The sequence below is a fragment of the Staurois parvus genome, unplaced genomic scaffold (assembly GCF_062004578.1).
Source record: "Staurois parvus isolate SC_StPar_1 unplaced genomic scaffold, SC_StPar_1.0 ptg000580l, whole genome shotgun sequence".
In the NCBI taxonomy this organism is placed as follows: Eukaryota; Metazoa; Chordata; class Amphibia; order Anura; family Ranidae; genus Staurois; species Staurois parvus.
Genome location: NW_028318376.1, coordinates 105679 through 125084, shown reverse-complemented (window position 1 = coordinate 125084; position 19406 = coordinate 105679).

The following is a 19406-nucleotide window of genomic DNA, read 5'->3' as shown; positions in this document are numbered from 1 at the left end:
ATGCCAGAACCTGTTATGAATTGGGTCTGTTATTTTATATATGCTTACCCTCTAGCTCTACCCTACACTCAATTAACTCTCATCTTCAATCTCTCCCTGTCTAGTGACATCATCCTCAACCCCCTAAAACATGCACTGGTCGAATGAGAATGAGAACTCAGCCAAGTCATCAAAGCGTGAAACTGGGCATGGGGGCTGGTAGATGACTATGATCCTCAGGCAAACAGGAGAAAAGAGACCAATACAGTGCACTTCGAAAGAGCGGAGAGACAGACGGAGGGGCAGTAAGAACCCGGACCATGCTTTGTGAGGAAAGAAGTCTGACTCAGCCCCCTTTTCATGCACTGGGTCTGGACGAGTGAGTCCAGAGGAGGCCACCATGGGAGAGTGCAGCTGAGGAGACAGTCAGAATCCTGGAGCCAGGTTTCAGTAATAGCAAGTAGGTTGAGGGAGTGGGAGAGGAAGAGGTCATCGATAGTAGCAATGCAGGGAATCATGCTGTTGGAACCCGGGGCACCTCATAAGTGATACAGGGCACATGCCCTGGGTGCCTGACACTAGTAACACATCTTATATCTCTAACAAGCAGGACCCTCTGTTTCCTCTTGTACGAAATTGTATTGTAACTGTAATGTCTACCTTCATTTTGTAAAGCGCAGCGCAAACTGTTGACACTATATAAATCCTGTATTCTAATAATAATAATATGCACTCTATGTAGCTAGTACATTGTTTGACCCTAATAACAAACCTTTGGATCACATAGATTAACATTGCTGCTGAAAAAGGAAAGCATAGCAAGTAATAATTGTGACTTCACATCACATTAATGTTTTAGCATGTGATAGGCCCCATATTGCCTGTATCATTTCTATAATTAACTAGCATTCTTTAAGTGTGCATACCTTTACTAATTAAACTTTTTGGACAGGGAAGAGGGAAAAAGTTGAAATAACCCAGCCATGCCTAAAAGAAGACATTACACACTAGCCTTTCTCATGGCCCCATCACTAAACTCCTTTCTGGTGATGAAAAATCTTCATGTGAAGTCTGCACTGAAATCAGTGTGTTAAAGTGTTGGGTTCATTGTGGACTTCAAAAATAGATTTCTCAGCAGAGAATATGTGTATGTGTGTGTGTGTGTGTGTGTGTGTTTGTGTGTGTTTGTGTATCTAACTAATAAAACCAGCTGAACTGCCAAATAAGGAAATACAGCAAGAAAAAAAGCAATGTTCTTGTAATTTTATCTTCAACTTATGGTCATCTTTCAATGTCCTGTGACTACTGCACAGACACTGGTCTGTGGATTTACTGGTCAGTAGTCTGAGTCTAAGATCCTAGTGCAAAATGCAACTTGCAATTTTAAAATAGAGATAACAGTAAACACTTAAAGAAGGCAAAACAACAAATATAGTTTCCTGCACTGTAATACCTTAACATATGCATACTTGCCTACCTAACAAGAGTCACCCTCTCATAGACAATAGCACATGAATTGGAATCCTTGGTTTGCTAACTGGGTTTTATATGGGGGCCCATGTTCATGCATTTCACTCTGGCAGACTGGCTGGGTTGCAGACTGCATAGGTTGGGAAACTTGATTCATAAATCAGAGGGTATGCTAGGAATGATGAAGAGGCCTGCCAATATTCACATATTCTTTTACACCGTGTTCCAATTTAATATGCAAATTATATTTTTCTCATTTACCTAAATAATTGATGTAAATAACAGTCAGCATAATTCTCATGTTATCAACTATTAAGAGTACAATTCAAATTTATTGAACAAAACTCCTAATGATAACAGGATTTTTTTTAAACATAAAAAACTTACAATGCACTATCCTAAATTATTATGCACGGTAAGTTGTAAAGAACTGAAAATTGTCATTTGTTGTGTTTGCAGCATATTTACTGAAATCAAAAGCTATTTGAATCAAACTTTTAACAATTTTAACTTTTTAAACATTTTAACAGGTCACGTTACGTTTTAACATAGGACCCCTTATTTGATAGCAGCTTCACAAGTCTTGTATTTATTGAACTTGTGAGTTTTTGGACAATTTCTGCTTGAATTTGTTTGCAAGATGTCAGAATAGCCTCCCAGAGCTGCTGTTTGGATGTAAACTTCCTCCCAGCCTCATAGATCTTTTGCTTGAGGATGCTCCAAAGGTTCTCAATTGGATTAAAGTCAGGGGAGGATGGAGGCCACACTGTGACTTTCTCTCCTTTTATTCCCATAACAGCCATTGATGCAGAGATATTATTTGCAGCATGAGATGGTGCATTGTCATTCATGAAGATGATTTTATTACGAAAAGCATAGTTCTTCCTTCTGTACCAGGGAAGAAAGTGGTCAGTCGTAAACTCCACATACTTTGCAGAGGTCATCTTTACACCTTCGGGGCCCCTAAAGGGGTAGACTAGCTCTGTTCCCATAATTCTGGCCCAAAACATGACTCCACCATCGCCTTGATGACATCATAGCCTTGTTGGAACAGGGTGGCCGTCCACTAACCATCCACTACTCTATCCAGCTGGACCATCCAGGGTTGCATGGCACTCATCAGTGAACAGGACTGTTTGAAAATTAGTCTTCATGTATTTTTCTGCCCAATGCAGCCGTTTCTGCTTGTGAGCATTGGTTATTGGTGGCCGAATAGAAGGTTTATGCACAGTTGCAAGACTCTGGAGAACTCTACACCTTTGTGACACCTAAATAGAATTTGCATAATAATTTGGAACACGGTGTAAAGAATATTTTATGGATTTTTGTAATATATGCAAAAAAAATATATTATATATTGACATTCATTTGTATCATACCTTCAGAGGTACACTTAGAGTCCCAAGTCTTTGATCTACTTACATTTAAAAGGGATGGAACCTCTCAAGGTGGAAGCTAGAGTTGTGTTCAAAATAATAGCAGTGTGTTGAAAAAAGTGAATAAAGCTCAAAATCCTTCTAATAGCTTTTATTTCCATACACAAAAATGCATTGGGAACATGACACATTCTATTCCAAATCAAAACATGAAGAAAAATATATCAAATTTGTGTTGTTCCTCGAAGAAAAGTGAATATTAGACTGTTCAAAAAAATAGCAGTGTTTGTATTCTTCTTTACAAACTCAAACATTCACTATATAAACTGAAAAATGTTTGAAGATTTTGCTTTCCTTTGAATCACTTAATTAATATTTAGTTGTATAAGCACTGTTTCTGAGAACTGCTGTACATCTGTGTTGCATGGAGTCAACCAACTTCTGGCCCCTGTGAACAGGTATTCCAGCCCAGGATGATTGGACTACATTCCACAGTTCTTCTCTATTTCTTGGTTTTGCCTCAGAAACTGCATTTTTTTATGAAACCCCACAAGTTTTCTATTGGATTAAGATATAGGGATTGGGCTGGCCACTCCATAACGTCAATCTTGTTGGTCTGGAACCAAGGTGTTGTACGTTTACTGGTGTGTTTGGGGTCATTGTCTTGGAACACCCATTCCAAGGGCATTTCCTCTTCAGCATAAGGCAGCATGACCTCTTCAAGTATTCTGATGTATTCAAACTGTTCCATGATCCCTGGTATGCGATAAATAGGCCCAACACCGTAGTATGAGAAACATCCCCATATCATGATGCTTGCGCAACCATGCTTCACTGTCTTCACAGTGTACTGTGGCTTGAATTCAGTGTTTGGGGGTCGTCTGACAAACTGTCTCCGGCCACTAGACCCAAAAAGAACAATCTTACTTTCATCAGTCCACAAAATGTTGCCGCATTTCTCTTTAGGCCAGTCAATGTGCTCTTTGGCAAATTGTAACCTCTTCAGCACGTCTTTTTTTCAACAGTGGGACTTTGCAGGGGCTTCTTGCAGATAGCTTGGCTTCACATAGGCATCTTCTAATTGTAACAGTACTCACAGGTAACTTTAGACCTTCTTTGATATTCCTGGAGCTGATTGTTGGTCCTTGCCATTTTGGCTATTCTTCTATCCATTAGAATAGTAGTTTTTTGTTTTCTACCACGTCTTTCAGGTTTTGGTTGCCATTTTAAAGCATTTGCGATCATTTTAGCTGAGCATGTAAAATATATAGACACAGCGCCAATGAATTGTATATAAAGCTGCAAACCTAACCAAAGAAAAGGTAAGTGACAAAAAATATATAAAGGAATGCACTAAATACCAAATCACATGAAAATGCAGATAAATACATAAATAAAATAAAAAATATATTCATAAATGTCCGTATTTCATATATAAGTCCAAACACCAATATAAGTGATTAAAAAATCTCTTAAACAAGAAAAAACACCGTGTAGCAAAATCCACCACCGAATGAAATGGGTAAACTCACCAGAGCTATTTGCTGATCAAATTATAAATCAGCAAAAATAGCAATTGCTCTGGGAGTGATGATCTGTTGGAGTATCCAAGAGTAATAGACTGCAATCGGCCAAATCTGCACACATGGAACAGCCTTAACTGCAAGTGGTCATCATGCCTTCATAACTTTGGAAATGCTCAGGGAATCAAAGAAGAGTATCATGGTGCAGTATATTAAAACAAAGATAATTTTTATTGTAGCCTTAAATATGCACTCACAAGAAAGGTGTCCAACCGACACCAGCAATATCAGTCTCAAAAAGCTAAAGCAGGGATGAGCCTCGCTCACCGCGATCACAGCCGACAGTCTCGAGGAGCGTCATGGATGACAGACGTCGAATACCAACATATATACACACTAAATCTACATTGCAGCAACGCTACAACCAATCGATAAGCAGCATTCTGGTGACACAATACTGCTCGATCTCTGCAGATACTGTATATCCATTATTGAGACAAATAACATATTAAATAGCCAATAAAAAATATGAAATAAAAATAAATAATATTCACATAAAAACTAAAACAATAAAATACAATCATTATAAAATAATCTAAAAAAACTTCAAAACAATAATAAAACATATATAATCACTATATGACCCCCTATTATTTAAAGGGCCAGTATAATTAATAATGTCAAATAATATAAACAACCAATAAACATACATTTTTGAATATCGATAAAAACATCGAACTTTTTCAAGTTCAAACTAGGTTTAGGATTAAAATATGTACCTAAGTCGAACTTGAAAAAGTTCGATGTTTTTATCAATATTCAAAAATTTGTGAGAAAATTGAATATTAAAAAGTATTTTGAATTGAATAAAGATAAAAGTTTCAATATTAAACAACCATCAAGTATTTATGAACATAGTCTGCTTAGAAATTCTTCTACCTTTAATCCTAACAATGCAGGAAATGAGTTTTTGGAGGTCTTCAAGAAAATGGTTGAAGCTGATGTAAAAATTATTGTTAAAAAGAGACTATACCCCAGTTGATATTATACAAGGGTTTAAAGATTTAGAAAATAGGAAAAATATTATTATTAGAAGAGCAGATAAAGGAGGAAGTATCGTCATTTTAAATAAAAGTGATTATGAAAAAGAAATGGAAAGACTGTTGAATATTAAAGACACCTATAAAATATTGGCATCCAATCCAACTAAAAAATTGAAACATCGTTTAAAACAATTAAGAAAGGTAAGGATTTGGGAGTCCTAAATGATAAAGAGGCTAGATATTTGTATATAAAAAATCCTAGAATTCCGACTATCTATTATCTGCCAAAGTTACATAAAGATAAATTTAATCCCCCTGGAAGGCCCATTGTTAGCAGGATTATTTCCATTTTTGCTCGCATTGGAGAATATGTAGATTTTCTTCTACAGACCATAGTGAAAACTAATCGATCTGTTTTAAGAGACTTATTAACACTCTAAAAACAGTAGGTGACATTGGTGACTGTCTTTTAGTTACCATTGATTTAGAATCTTTATATACCAGTATTAACCAGAAGGATGGTATTAAAGCGGTAAAGTGGGCATTCAAACATAAGTCAAAATTAAAAAAGGTTCAAAGGCAATTTATTATAGAGATCTTGGAGTTTGCTATGTCGAATAATTTTGTTTGGTATAAGGATACTTTTTTCCAGCAGTGTAGAGGTGTTGCTATGGGAGCGAAGTATGCTCCCAGTGTGGCTAATTTGGTTTTAGACAAATGGGAAGAATGTATATTTGACAAATGGCCAGAAATGAAATTGTATAGGCGTTATATTGATGATATTGTGATGATTTGGGATGGCTCAGAAAGAGATCTTGGCAGATTCACAAAATGTATTAATAACAATAATTATGGATTACGGTTTACAGTTACTAGAGACCCTAAAACAGTTAATTTCTTGGATTTGACATTGTTTAAATCTAATGGATATGTTTTGACTAAGACCTTTTTTAAGGATATAGGTAAAATCAAGTGGACACCACCCTAGAGGGCTGTTTTCTACCCCAAGAAGTCAATTTACGAGGATTAAAAGAAATTGTAGTATACGGAGTGATTTTATGGATCAGACTAATATATTAAATAATAGATTCATAGAAAAGGGTTTTGATAGGCCTTTTTTGGAATCAGAAAGGAAGTTGATTAACAATAAGGATAGGGACTCTCTCTTATCATACAAAAAAGATAAGAAAAGTTTGGAACATACAGCTTTTATTACTGATTACATTATGCAATATAAAGATATTGAAGGTATTTTTAAAAAATATTGGCCAATTTTGTTGAAAGATGAAACCCTTAAAAAAATTATTCCTTCTAGACCAAAATTTATCTATAGGAAGAATAGATCGCTGCGGATGAAATTAGCCCATAATGTTATTGACACGCCTAAGGAAATACATTTTTTTCCTGGTTTACAAGGATTCTTCCATTGTAATAAACGTAAGGCTTGTAAAACAGTAAAAAGAGATCTGAAGATAAAAAAAAGAATTTTATTCAATGACATTGAATAAAAAATATAAGATCGACACACTGATTTATTGTAATTCATCCCATGTGGTATATGTTCTAGAGTGTCCATGTCACTTCCAGTATGTGGGACGGACAGGGAGATTATTAAGAACAAGAATAGGAGAACATCTAAATAATATAAAGAAGAGCTATGACAAGCATAGCGTCTCCAGGCATTTCAAACTTAAACATAATAGTGATCCCAGTTTATTGACTTTTTATGGAATAGATAAAATCAAAAGACATTGGAGGGGTACTGACATGATCAATGAGACGTTTTGGATATACGAATTAAATTCTTTAAAACCGAACGGTTTGAATATCGACATTGATTTAAATTGTTTTTTGATCAAATTTTTTGATCACATTTTTTGATCAAATTTTCTTCCTTTTGTTGATGGTAAATTTGTAGAACATCCTGTTCGTATACAATAATGATTTATTTTATTTGGAAGATTAAGATTGATTTTTTGGTCTTCCATACAAATTGATATTATTATTTAGGGTGGCCACTTAACAGCATGTGGTCAACTAGTTGATTATTACAGACTGATACAATATCATTTAATTATTTTTATATATTTTTTGGGGGGGGAATATGCATCAGCAGATATTTATTATATGTTTATAAGTTGTTTATATTATTTGACATTATTAATTATACTGGCCCTTTAAATAATAGGGTGATTATATAATATAGTGATTATAAATGTTTTATTATTTTTTTAAGTTTTTTTAGATTATTTTATATTGATTGTATTTTATTGTTTTATTTTTTATGTGAATATTATTTTCATTTTTATTTCATATTTTTTATTGGCTATTTAATGTTATTTGTCCCAATAATGGATATATCTGCAGAGATCGAGCGGTATTATGTCACCAGAATGCTGCTTATCGATTGGTTGTAGCGTTGCTGTAATGCAGATTTAGTGTGTATAAATGTTGGTATTCGACGTCTGTCATCCATGACGCCCCTTGAAGACATCGGATGACGAAATGCGTAGGGCGGGACTTAGTGGGTGGGACGTCAGGACGCTCCTCGAGACTGTCGGCTGTGATTGCGGTGAGCGAGGCTCGTCCCTGCTTTAGCTTTTTGAGACTGATATTGCTGATTTTGCTGGTGTCGGTTGGACACCTTTCTTGTGAGTGCATATTTAAGGCTACAGTAAAAATTATCTTTGTTTTAATATACTGCACCATGATACTCTTCTTCTTTGATTCCAAAGTTATGAAGGCATGATGACCACTTGCAGTTAAGGCTGTTCCATGTGTGCAGATTTGGCTGATTGCAGTCTATTACTCCTGGATACTCCAACAGATCATCACTCCCAGAGCAATTGCTATTTTTGCTGATTTATAATTTGATCAGCAAATAGCTCTGGTGAGTTTAACCATTTCATTCAGTGGTGGATTTTGCTACACAGTGTTTTTTCTTGTTTAATAGATTTTTTAATCACTTATATTGATGTTTGGACTTATTTATGAATTACGGACATTTTTATTTATGTATTTATCTGCATCTTCATGTGATTTGGTATTTAGCGCATTCCTTTATATATTTTAGCTGAGCAGCCTATCATTTTCTGCACTTCTTTATGTTTTCCCCTCTCCAATCAACTTTTTAATCAAGGTACGCTGTTCTTCTGAACAATGTCTGGAATGACCCATTTTCCTCAGAATTTCAGAGAGAAATGCACTGTAACCAGCATGTACAACATTTGCTGCCTTCCTTCCTTAAATAAGGGCAATAATTGCCACCTGTTTTTCAAAGAATGAATGACCTCACTAATAGAACTCCACACTGCTATTATGTTGAACATGCCCCTTTCAATTAGTGATTCAATGACACAGAATCAGAAGCATGCATGTCATGACTGTTGGGTCTGTTTGATTTCTATTACTCTACTACACCTGCTAGTAAATTACTTGCCGTGTAGAAATATCATTTCTGCCAAAAACAGTGATTGATCAGGTTAGTGATGTCTGACTGCTATTATTTTGAACACAACTGTATCTAATATCCATCCTCCACATACAAATCATATGCAGGGCCGTGTATAAGGGGGTACCACCAGTCCTCCTGTATTGGGCCCAGGCCAGCTGGGGGGGCCCAGGCAACTAAGTGAATCAGATTTGGACAGTGAGGGTGATAAGCACAGCATGGGGGCAATTATTGGGACCAATCCCCTGTATGGCTATTAGAGATGAGCGAATTATTCAAAAATTCGATTCGGCTGATTCGCCGAATTTGAGGAAGAAATTCGATTCGATGCGAATTTAACTTATAAAAAGGGTTTCTAGGCTTCAGAGAGCCTTTATATTAGTGCAGAACACTGTACCTTTAATTTAAATGCCCTTGGAGATGAGGAAGGAGAAGGAGAAGGAGAAGGATGAGAAGAAGGAGAAGGATGAGAAGAAGGAGAAGGATGAGAAGAAGGAGAAGGATGAGAAGAAGGAGAAGGATGAGAAGAAGGAGAAGGAGAAGGATGAGAAGAAGGAGAAGGAGAAGGATGAGAAGAAGGAGAAGGATGAGAAGAAGGAGAAGGAGAAGGATGAGAAGAAGGAGAAGGATGAGAAGAAGGAGAAGGATGAGAAGAAGGAGAAGGATGAGAAGAAGGATGAGAAGAAGGAGAAGGATGAGAAGAAGAAGAAGGATGAGAAGAAGAAGAAGGATGAGAAGAAGGAGAAGGATGAGAAGAAGGAGAAGGATGAGAAGAAGGAGAAGGATGAGAAGAAGGAGAAGGATGAGAAGAAGGAGAAGGATGAGAAGAAGGAGAAGGATGAGAAGAAGGAGAAGGATGAGAAGAAGGAGAAGGATGAGAAGAAGAAGAAGGATGAGAAGAAGGAGAATTCCAAGCCGGCAAAAAGTGTATCTGCAGAGCTCCGCTATTTCTTAGCGGAGCTCTGCAGATACACTTAGCGGAGCTCTGCAGATACACTTTTTGCCGGCTTGGAATTCTTCTTATTTTCATCCTACTTCTTCTTCTTCTTCTTCTTCTTCATCCTCATCCTCAGAAGAAGAATGAAAAGAAGAATGAAAAGAAGAAGAAGAATGAAAAGAAGAATGAGAAGAATGAAAAGATTCTTCTTCTTCTTCTTTTCATTCTTCTTTTCATTCTTCTCATTCTTCTTTTCATTCTTCTCATTCTTTTCATTCTTCTTTTCATTCTTCTTCTCATTCTTCTTCTTTTCATTCTTCTTTTCATTCTTCTTCTCATTCTTCTTTTCATTCTTCTTCTTTTCATTCTTCTTTTCATTCTTCTTCTTCTTCTTCTTTTCATTCTTCTTTTCATTCTTCTCATTCTTCTTCTCATTCTTCTTTTCATTCTTCTTCTTCTTTTCATTCTTCTCATTCTTCTTTTCATAAAGAAGAATGAGAAGAATGAAAAGAAGAAGAATGAAAAGAAGAAGAATGAAAAGAAGAATGAAAAGAAGAATGAAAAGAAGAAGAAGAATGAAAAGAAGAAGAATGAAAATAAGAATGAAAAGAAGAAGAAGAAGAATGAAAAGAAGAAGAAGAATGAAAAGAAGAATGAAAAGAAGAAGAAGAATGAAAAGAAGAAGAAGAATGAAAAGAAGAATGAAAAGAAGAATGAGAAGAATGAAAAGATTCTTCTTCTTCTTTTCATTCTTCTTCTTCTTTTCATTCTTCTTTTCATTCTTCTCATTCTTCTTTTCATTCTTCTCATTCTTCTTCTCATTCTTCTTTTCATTCTTCTTCTTCTTTTCATTCTTCTTTTCATTCTTCTCATTCTTCTTTTCATTCTTCTTCTCATTCTTCTTTTCATTCTTCTTCTTCTTCTCATTCTTCTTTTCATGAAGAATGAAAAGAAGAATGAAAAGAAGAATGAAAAGAAGGAGAATGAAAAGAAGAATGAAAAGAAGAAGAAGAATGAAAAGAAGTAGAAGAAGAATGAAAAGAAGAAGAAGAAGAATAATGAAAAGAAGTAGAAGAAGAATGAAAAGAAGAAGAAGAATGAAAAGAAGAAGAAGAAGAATAATGAAAAGAAGAATGAAAAGAAGAAGAATGAATGAAAAGAAGAATGAGAAGAATGTAAAGATTCTTCTTCTTCTTCTTCTTTTTATTCTTCTTTTCATTCTTCTTCTTCTTTTCATTCTTCTTTTCATTCTTCTCATTCTTCTTTTCATTCTTCTCATTCTTCTTCTCATTCTTCTTTTCATTCTTCTTTTCATTCTTCTCATTCTTCTTTTCATTCTTCTTCTCATTCTTCTTTTCATTCTTCTTCTTCTTTTCATTCTTCTCATTCTTCTTTTCATTCTTCTTCTCATTCTTCTTTTCATTCTTCTTCTCATTCTTCTTCTTTTCATTCTTCTTCTTCTTCTTCTTTTCATTCTTCTTCTTCTTCTTTTCATTCTTCTTTTCATTCTTCTCATTCTTCTTTTCATTCTTCTCATTCTTCTTCTCATTCTTCTTTTCATTCTTCTTCTTTTCATTCTTCTCATTCTTCTTTTCATTCTTCTTTTCATGAAGAAGAAAAGAAGAATGAGAAGAATGAAAAGAAGAAGAATGAAAAGAAGAAGAATGAGAAGAAGAATGAAAAGAAGAAGAAGAATGAAAAGAAGAAGAAGAATGAAAAGAAGAATGAAAAGAAGAATGAAAAGAAGAAGAATGAAAAGAAGAAGAATGAAAAGAAGAATGAAAAGAAGAAGAATGAAAAGAAAAAAAAAAGAATGAAAAGAAGAAGAAGAAGAATGAAAAGAAGAAGAATGAAAAGAAGAAGAATGAAAAGAAGAAGAATGAAAAGAAGAAGAATGAAAAGAAGAAGAATGAGAAGAAGAATGAGAAGAATGAAAAGACGAATGAAAAGAAGAATGAAAAGAAGAAGAAGAAGAATGAAAAGAAGAATGAAAAGAAGAATGAAAAGAAGAATGAGAAGAATGAAAAGAAGAATGAAAAGGAGAAGAAGAATGAAAAGAAGAATGAGAAGAAGAATGAAAAGAAGAATGAGAAGAATGAAAAGACGAATGAGAAGAATGAGAAGAAGAATGAAAAGAAGAAGAAGAATGAAAAGAAGAATGAAAAGAAGAAGAAGAAGAATCTTTTCATTCTTCTCATTCTTCTTTTCATTCTTCTTTTCATTCTTCTTTTCATTCTTCTTCTTCTTTTCATTCTTCTTCTTCTTTTCATTCTTCTTTTCATTCTTCTTCTTTTCATTCTTCTTTTCATTCTTCTTCTTCTTCTTTTCATTCTTCTTCTTCATTTCATTCTTCTTTTCATTCTTCTTCTTCTTCTTTTCATTCTTCTTCTTTTCATTCTTCTTCTTCTTCTTCTTTTCATTCTTCTTCTTCTTTTCATTCTTCTTCTTCTTCTTTTCATTCTTCTTCTTCTCATTCTTCTTTTCATTCTTCTCATTCTTCTTTTCCTTCTCATTCTTCTTTTCATTCTTCTTTTCATTCTTCTTTTCATTCTTCTTTTCTTCTTCATGAAAAGAAGAAGGAGAAGAATGAAAAGAAGAATGAAAAGAAGAATGAAAAGAATGAAAAGAAGAATGAAAAGAAGAAGAAGAATGAGAAGAAGAATGAAAAGAAGAATGAGAATAATGAAAAGAAGAATGAAAAGAAGAAGAAGAAGAATGAAAAGAAGAAGAAGAATGAAAAGAAGAATGAAAAGAAGAAGAAGAATCTTTTCATTATTCTTTTCATTCTTCTTTTCATTCTTCTTCTTCTTCTTTTCATTCTTCTTTTCATTCTTTTTCTTCTTTTCATTCTTATTCTTCTTCTTTTCATTCTTCTTTTCATTCTTCTCATTCTGCTTTTCATTCTTCTTCTTCTTCTTTTCATTCTTCTTCTTCTTTTCATTCTTCTTCTTCTTTTCATTCTTCTTTTCATTCTTCTTCTTCTTTTCATTCTTCTTCTTTTCATTCTTCTTCTTCTTTTCATTCTTCTTCTTTTCATTCTTCTTCTCATTCTTCTTCTTTTCATTCTTCTCATTCTTCTTTTCTTCTTCATGAAAAGAAGAATGAAAAGAAGAAGAATGAAAAGAAGAATGAGAAGAATGAAAAGAAGAAGAAGAATGAAAAGAAGAATGAGAAGAAGAATGAGAAGAATGAAAAGAAGAATGAAAAGAAGAAGAAGAATGAAAAGAAGAATGAAAAGAAGAAGAAGAATCTTTTCATTCTTCTCATTCTTTTTTTCATTCATTCTTCTTCTTCTTTTCATTCTTCTTCTTCTTTTCATTCTTCTTCTTCTTTTCATTCTTCTTCTTCTTTTCATTCTTCTTCTTCTTCTTTTCATTCTTCTTTTCATTCTTCTTCTTCTTTTCATTCTTCTCATTCTTCTTTTCATTCATCTTTTCATTCTTCTTCTCATTCTTCTTTTCATTCTTCTTCTTCTTCTTTTCATTCTTCTTCTTCTTCTTTTCATTCTTCTTCTCATTCTTCTCATTCTTCTTTTCATTCTTCTTCTTCTTTTCATTCTTCTTCTTTTCATTCTTCTTCTTCTTTTCATTCTTCTTTTCATTCTTCTCATTCGTCTTTTCATTCTTCTCATTCTTCTTCTCATTCTTTTTTTCATTCTTCTTCTCATTCTTCTTTTCATTCTTCTTCTTCTTTTCATTCTTCTTTTCATTCTTCTCATTCTTCTTTTCATTCTTCTTTTCATTCTTCTTTTCATTCTTCTTCTCATTCTTCTTCTCATTCTTCATCTTCTTCTTTTCATTCTTCTTTTCATTCTTCTCATTCCTCTTTTCATTCTTCTCATTCTTCTTTTCATTCTTCTTCTCATTCTTCTTCTTCTTTTCATTCTTCTCATTTTTCTTTTCATTCTTCTTTTCATTCTTCTTCTCATTCTTCTTTTCATGAAGAAGAAAAGAAGAATGAAAAGAAGAATGAAAAGAAGAAGAAGAATGAGAAGAAGAATGAAAAGAAGAATGAGAAGAATGAAAAGAAGAATGAAAAGAAGAAGTATTCCAGTACAACAAAAAGTGTATCTGCAGAGAGCTTCGCTATTTCTGACAGTTCTCTGACAGTTCCTTCACATTTACAGCGGTTGAAACATTGTATCTGTTTCCGAATAAAAACATCTGTATCCTAAATGGAAACAAATAGATACAATGTTTCAACCGCTGTACATGTGAAGGAACTGTCAGAGAACTGTCAGAAATAGCGGAGCTCTCTGCAGGGACACTTTTGCCGGCTGATCAGGAAAAATCCGATTCGCGCACCCGAAGTATGCTAATATTCGGAAACGAATTCCACTTCGCCTGGTTCGATTCGCTCATCTCTAATGGCTATCTCTGCAGCAGCTTAAGGCTACGTTCACACTAGCATTGTGTGCAGGTGGCACAAAGGCGTTTGGGAAGCGCACCATAAGTTTCCCCCTGCTGCCCAAGCGACCCTGTGTGTCCCTACCCCCACAGTTCTGCTACTTCCCTCCTCTCCTTACCACCACCAGCTGCAAGCACACAATAGGATCCTTCAGGATGGGCAGTAGGAGAAGGGTCCAGTAACATGTCACATTTACCAGCCCCTTCCTTAACTGAATTAACACAATGAATGATCAGTACCAATCACTCACTGTGTTCATTCATAACTGAAGCCTACTAAGCAGAGGTTTTTTTTTTGGGGGGGGGGGCGTTTTATTATTAGTAATAAAACATCATTTTTTCATAGTATTTTTATTATAAAAGTGAAAGAGCAACGTTAACCTTGTGCGATATTTGGCACTGTTTTTGATAAACTAACGCATCAATATCTGATCTTTGGATGGAGTAGCAATTTTCAACGAGTTCTCTAGGTGCTGATCAGATATTTTGGTTCTAATTTTAACTTACGTGTGCTTCGTCCTTGAAAATAGTTGCTCAGGGGAAGTGGCTTAGCAATAGAGTGAGGACGTCTCCTGCTGCAGCTCCCGATTCCCAACTGGCCTAATATCACTGAAATGCCAGCTTTTTACCTACCATGAGCTATACTAAATGTCGGAAAACCAAGAGTACTCCCTGGACATCCTTCATGGAATTTAGATGTTTTTTCCCGGATTCTTCACCCACAATGCAGCTTACAGAGCCACGTGGGGCCTTGCGGCCTACAATCCAGCTCATCTCTTCCAGCATAGCCACATCACAGCTGAGTGCATCCGGCTCTCTAACTGTGGTACCTGCTGTTTTTGTTTCATCCAACCAGGAGTCATGCAGCCCAATCTCCTCCACACAGCCTACCCAGGATGACATGGACCTTAGAGTACTGATCTGGGCTCTTTCTATTAAGACAGACACTGAGGTGCTGCTGCTCAGGCTGGAAGAACAACATCATAAGGACTACCAGCAGCTTCACACTGAGGTCCACTCCCTGGACAAATGGCTCTCTTAAGGGAAGAACTCGATTACCACCTTGGAACAAAGAGTTGCTAAGCTCGAGCAGGGTCACTAAACCCATATGGACCACTTGATAGAGCTGCTGCTCCACATGGAAGACCTAAAAAAACAAATCTGGCGCAACAATCTGAGGCTCTGCAACATCCTAGAGGCAACTGGCCCAGAAAACCTCCAGGACACCGTGACTGTGGTCTTGCACAAAGCCCTGGACAAGAACCTGCCAACCACTTTGGAGTTTGACAGAGTTGACTGAGGGCTGGACCTCAAGCCAACAGATCTGAACCATCCTAGGGATGTAATCTGCATAGGTACATGCAGAAGGAACTGGTTCTCCACAAATCTTGGTTGCTAGGGAAGGTAGTTTTGGAGTGCAGATTTTTATTTTACCTGATATATCAAGAGCCAAATTACAAAAGCGAGCACTCCTAAAACCCCTGCTCAAGAAACTACGTCAAATGGACCTCACCTACTGCTGGGGATTTCACTTCCAGCTGACCATCCACACAGGGGGATCATCTTTTCATCTGAGATGCCATGCTGTTCTGCCGGAGCTCTTCACATTCCTTGACAGAGACCTGGTACAGTTACTGGACTGGCTGCCTCTACCTAGAGTCCCTCGCTTCACCATATCTACGGCTTAGTCTGGTCTACCCTGCCATACTCCTAGGCTATGAAGAAGAGCTTGAACCCTGGCACAGATAGATGCTCCAGAGCTTTAAACTACTCAAAGCCATACTGTGAGTATTATGACTCCTAGCAGAGGGTCTACACTAGGACACATTTGTGACTCTTGCATTGGGTGATCCCAATGCTCATAGCAGAGCGGGGTCAACTTGTGGGCAGTGGACTATCTTAAAGGCCCTGGAGACATTACATATTTCCTTAATGTACATTTTTGTACAACCATGTAAGTGTCCAGAGCTAAAGCTTTGGACTCGCAGATAATCTATGATCAAATGTGGGCTGTTCATATGACACATGCTTTTGTGACTCTTATGATACCATCCATGGAAGGGAGAATCCTGGATGTCTCCCCTGGACATCATATCCCTTATACGTCTGGGAACTGCGCAAGAATTTATTTGATGAAGTGATATCCCAAGGACCTATTTTGACCTCCCTGCCCTACACAAATATCAGGGGGCTAATTGATATTTCTGTGTCTTCCAGGCCTTCTCCTTCCCTACAGCCCAGTGGTGGATGAGAGGGATAACTGGCTGGGCTGTACATAATAATGTGGACATACTGTGCTGCTGGGATCAGTGGACTGAATTCACATGTACTTGGGGGCGGTATGCCCTGCTTCAGGGATTTTTCTGACTTGGGTCCCCTACGGTTCTCCCAGATTGCTCTTCACATGGGGGCTGGGCTTCTCAGGAGGATACTATGGGCCCTAATAGGGGATAGATTATGGGGATGTGTCATTTACAGCCAGGGACCTGGCGGCCCTAATATGTCGTGCAGATGGGATGGCTACAGCCCATGCAGTTATACCCGCATATGGGACTGTTCACTGTCTGTAGGGAGGTTAGGGGGTTTCCTGGGGGGAAGCTGATATTAGTTGTAACTCCCATGGATGGACCTACCAACCCCCACCTGTTTCAGGAGTGGAAGTCGGGACACTGTGATAAGGAGTAGTTCCCCTGGAGGGAGACCTATGATTGATGTGTTCCGTTCTCCCACCTAAAATACTTACAAGGTTTAATCTGGAACAGGCCTGCAGGCTTCTCTGTGTTAGATATTAAGGTTTGTTACAATATCTGTGCCATGCTTAGAGGCTGTTGGGAATAGTATGACCTACAGGGGGGAGGTGACTCTTGGGGACAGTTCCCTACCTTCCCCATTCCCTTCCTCTTACTGCCTTCCTCTCTACTCCCATCCCTCCCTTCATTCCCTGACCCCGTGTCCCCATCCCCCTCCCCCGGTATTCTCCCTCCCCCTCCCCCTCTGAGGCTGGCTGCTTATCCTCCACATGGTGTACTAGGCCTTTACACTATATGGGCTCTGGGATATAACCTATTTATATTTACTGGTTTTCTCTTTGTTCAAGTTTTTTGTTATCCATTTTGTTTATGACTTTGAAGATTATATGTGGTAGGGGTTATGCCTTGCTGTTTGAACAGTTTGGCCAGCAGTGGTGGCATCACCTGGCTTTCTCATTATAAGACTCTGGTTAACTGATATATTACACATTGGCAATGGTTGGGATAGGAAGTTTCTGACTCCTGCTGTTTCCAACCTGCCCCGAATAAGGTTGCACCCCATGGGCATTGGCCTACAAGTGTTTTAAGGGTGCTTGAGATTACTCTATAATGCCAAGGCATATTTCTAATTTCCTGGGTGGGTATCCTCCAGATTACCCCCCCCCGCCCTCTATTTCTCCAACTTCTTTTGCTCCTCTATCTCTCCGCCTCCTCTTTCTCTCCTTTACTTACCCCCCTTCTAATTTCTTTTTTTCTTTATTCCTTCCCACTAACCCTTCACTCCTCTTTTTTCTTTTTTTTTTCTCTTCTTCCATCCATTCCTCTTCCCTCCTCCAGCATGGCAACCAGTGGGATGGAAATCACCCGACTGGTATCTATCAAAGGGTTAAACACCCTGGAGAAACACTTGTGGTGCTTTCTAATATGCAACATATGAAGGCTCATGTTTGTTTTCTCCAGGAGATGCACTTCCGAGCTGATAGAATACCAAAACTTCCCAACCGCATCTTCCCAACCATGGCTGCTCAGTAATCAAAAGGAGTATTTTGCTCAACAGAGTGGTCCCTTGGGACTTCCGGGGTCAATGGTATAATACAGAGGGCAATTCCCTATTTGTAAAGGTGTTGATTGGTAGTTCAATTGTTATCTTGGTAAATCTTTATCTTCCCAGTTCAAACCAGATCACATTCTTGGAACCGATCCTCTCGAAACTGGACAAATTCGCTGAAGGACCAATTATTATGGGGGATGACCTTAACTTGGCAAAGGATCCAGCTCTGGAGTCTTCCAGAACTGCCTCTCATGTCTCCTACGCCACTCTGAAGCACTTGAAGAAAAACATTCATGCTTTTCTCTTAGTGGATGTTTGGAGAATACTCCACCCGATCCAATGGGACTACACATTCTATTCTCACCCCCACGATTCTTCCACCAGAATCGATCCTCCCTCAATCTCTCTGGTCAAGAGTCAGGTCAGCGTCCATTGGTTTGATCACTTTCTCAGATCATGCCCCTGTCTGTGTGGACATAGCGTTACTGTCTTCCAAGCCCAAACTGTGGCTGTGGAAACTTAATGACTCCTTGATTCAGATGCCAAAGGTAGTGAAAGAAGTATCCAGGGAACTGCAACTTTTCTTTTCCACCAGTGCGGGCCCAGACACTGACAATCTGGGAGATGCATAAGGCCTATGTTAGGGAGGTCCTAATCAAGCTGGGTGCCTGTCTAAAAAGAGAGAAGGCTTAGCAAATAACAGAACTCCTCACTAAGATCCATGCTGTGGAATCGGCTCATGAGAATCTTTAGCAAAAACTGATCTATCAGCACTCATTGTTCGGAGAGATCAACTTAGATCTCTCGCAATGGACAAGGCTAAAGCTACACTCGCTAAGTGTCAGTGCTCATTTTATGAACATGGCAACAAATGTGGCAAGCTTCTGGCATGCGCTCTCTGAGCTCAAAGAGCATGCACTTTCATCCTGGAGCTTATGGATGAAACACAACTAAAGATCAATGCAACGGAGGATATTGCGAGCATCTTCCAAAAAGAATCACTACGAATCACTTTATAAACTTCCTCCTGTGGGCCCTCAAATTGCTTACACTGACAGGACCATCCAACAGTACTTACAGGACTTGGGCCTTCCTCGCATCTCCGAGACAGACCTAGCCTCCATGGAGGCCCCCCTCTCTGCAGAGGAACTTGATGAGGCCACGTCTTTCACTCAATCTAAGAAAGTTCCGAACGGGTACTCTCTTCTCTATTATAAAACATTCAGATTCCTCCCCTCTTCGCACTTTTTGGCTGCCTATAATGCTGCCTATAATCATTAGGAGAGTTCTAATTCTTAAAGCAGTTTTTTTAAACAGTGCAAAACCGCACAGGAGCCGTTTTCCCGAAGATACGCTTCAGGCTCACATTACTGTGATTTCGAAGGAGGGAAAAGGCCCACTCCACTGCCAAAACTATCGA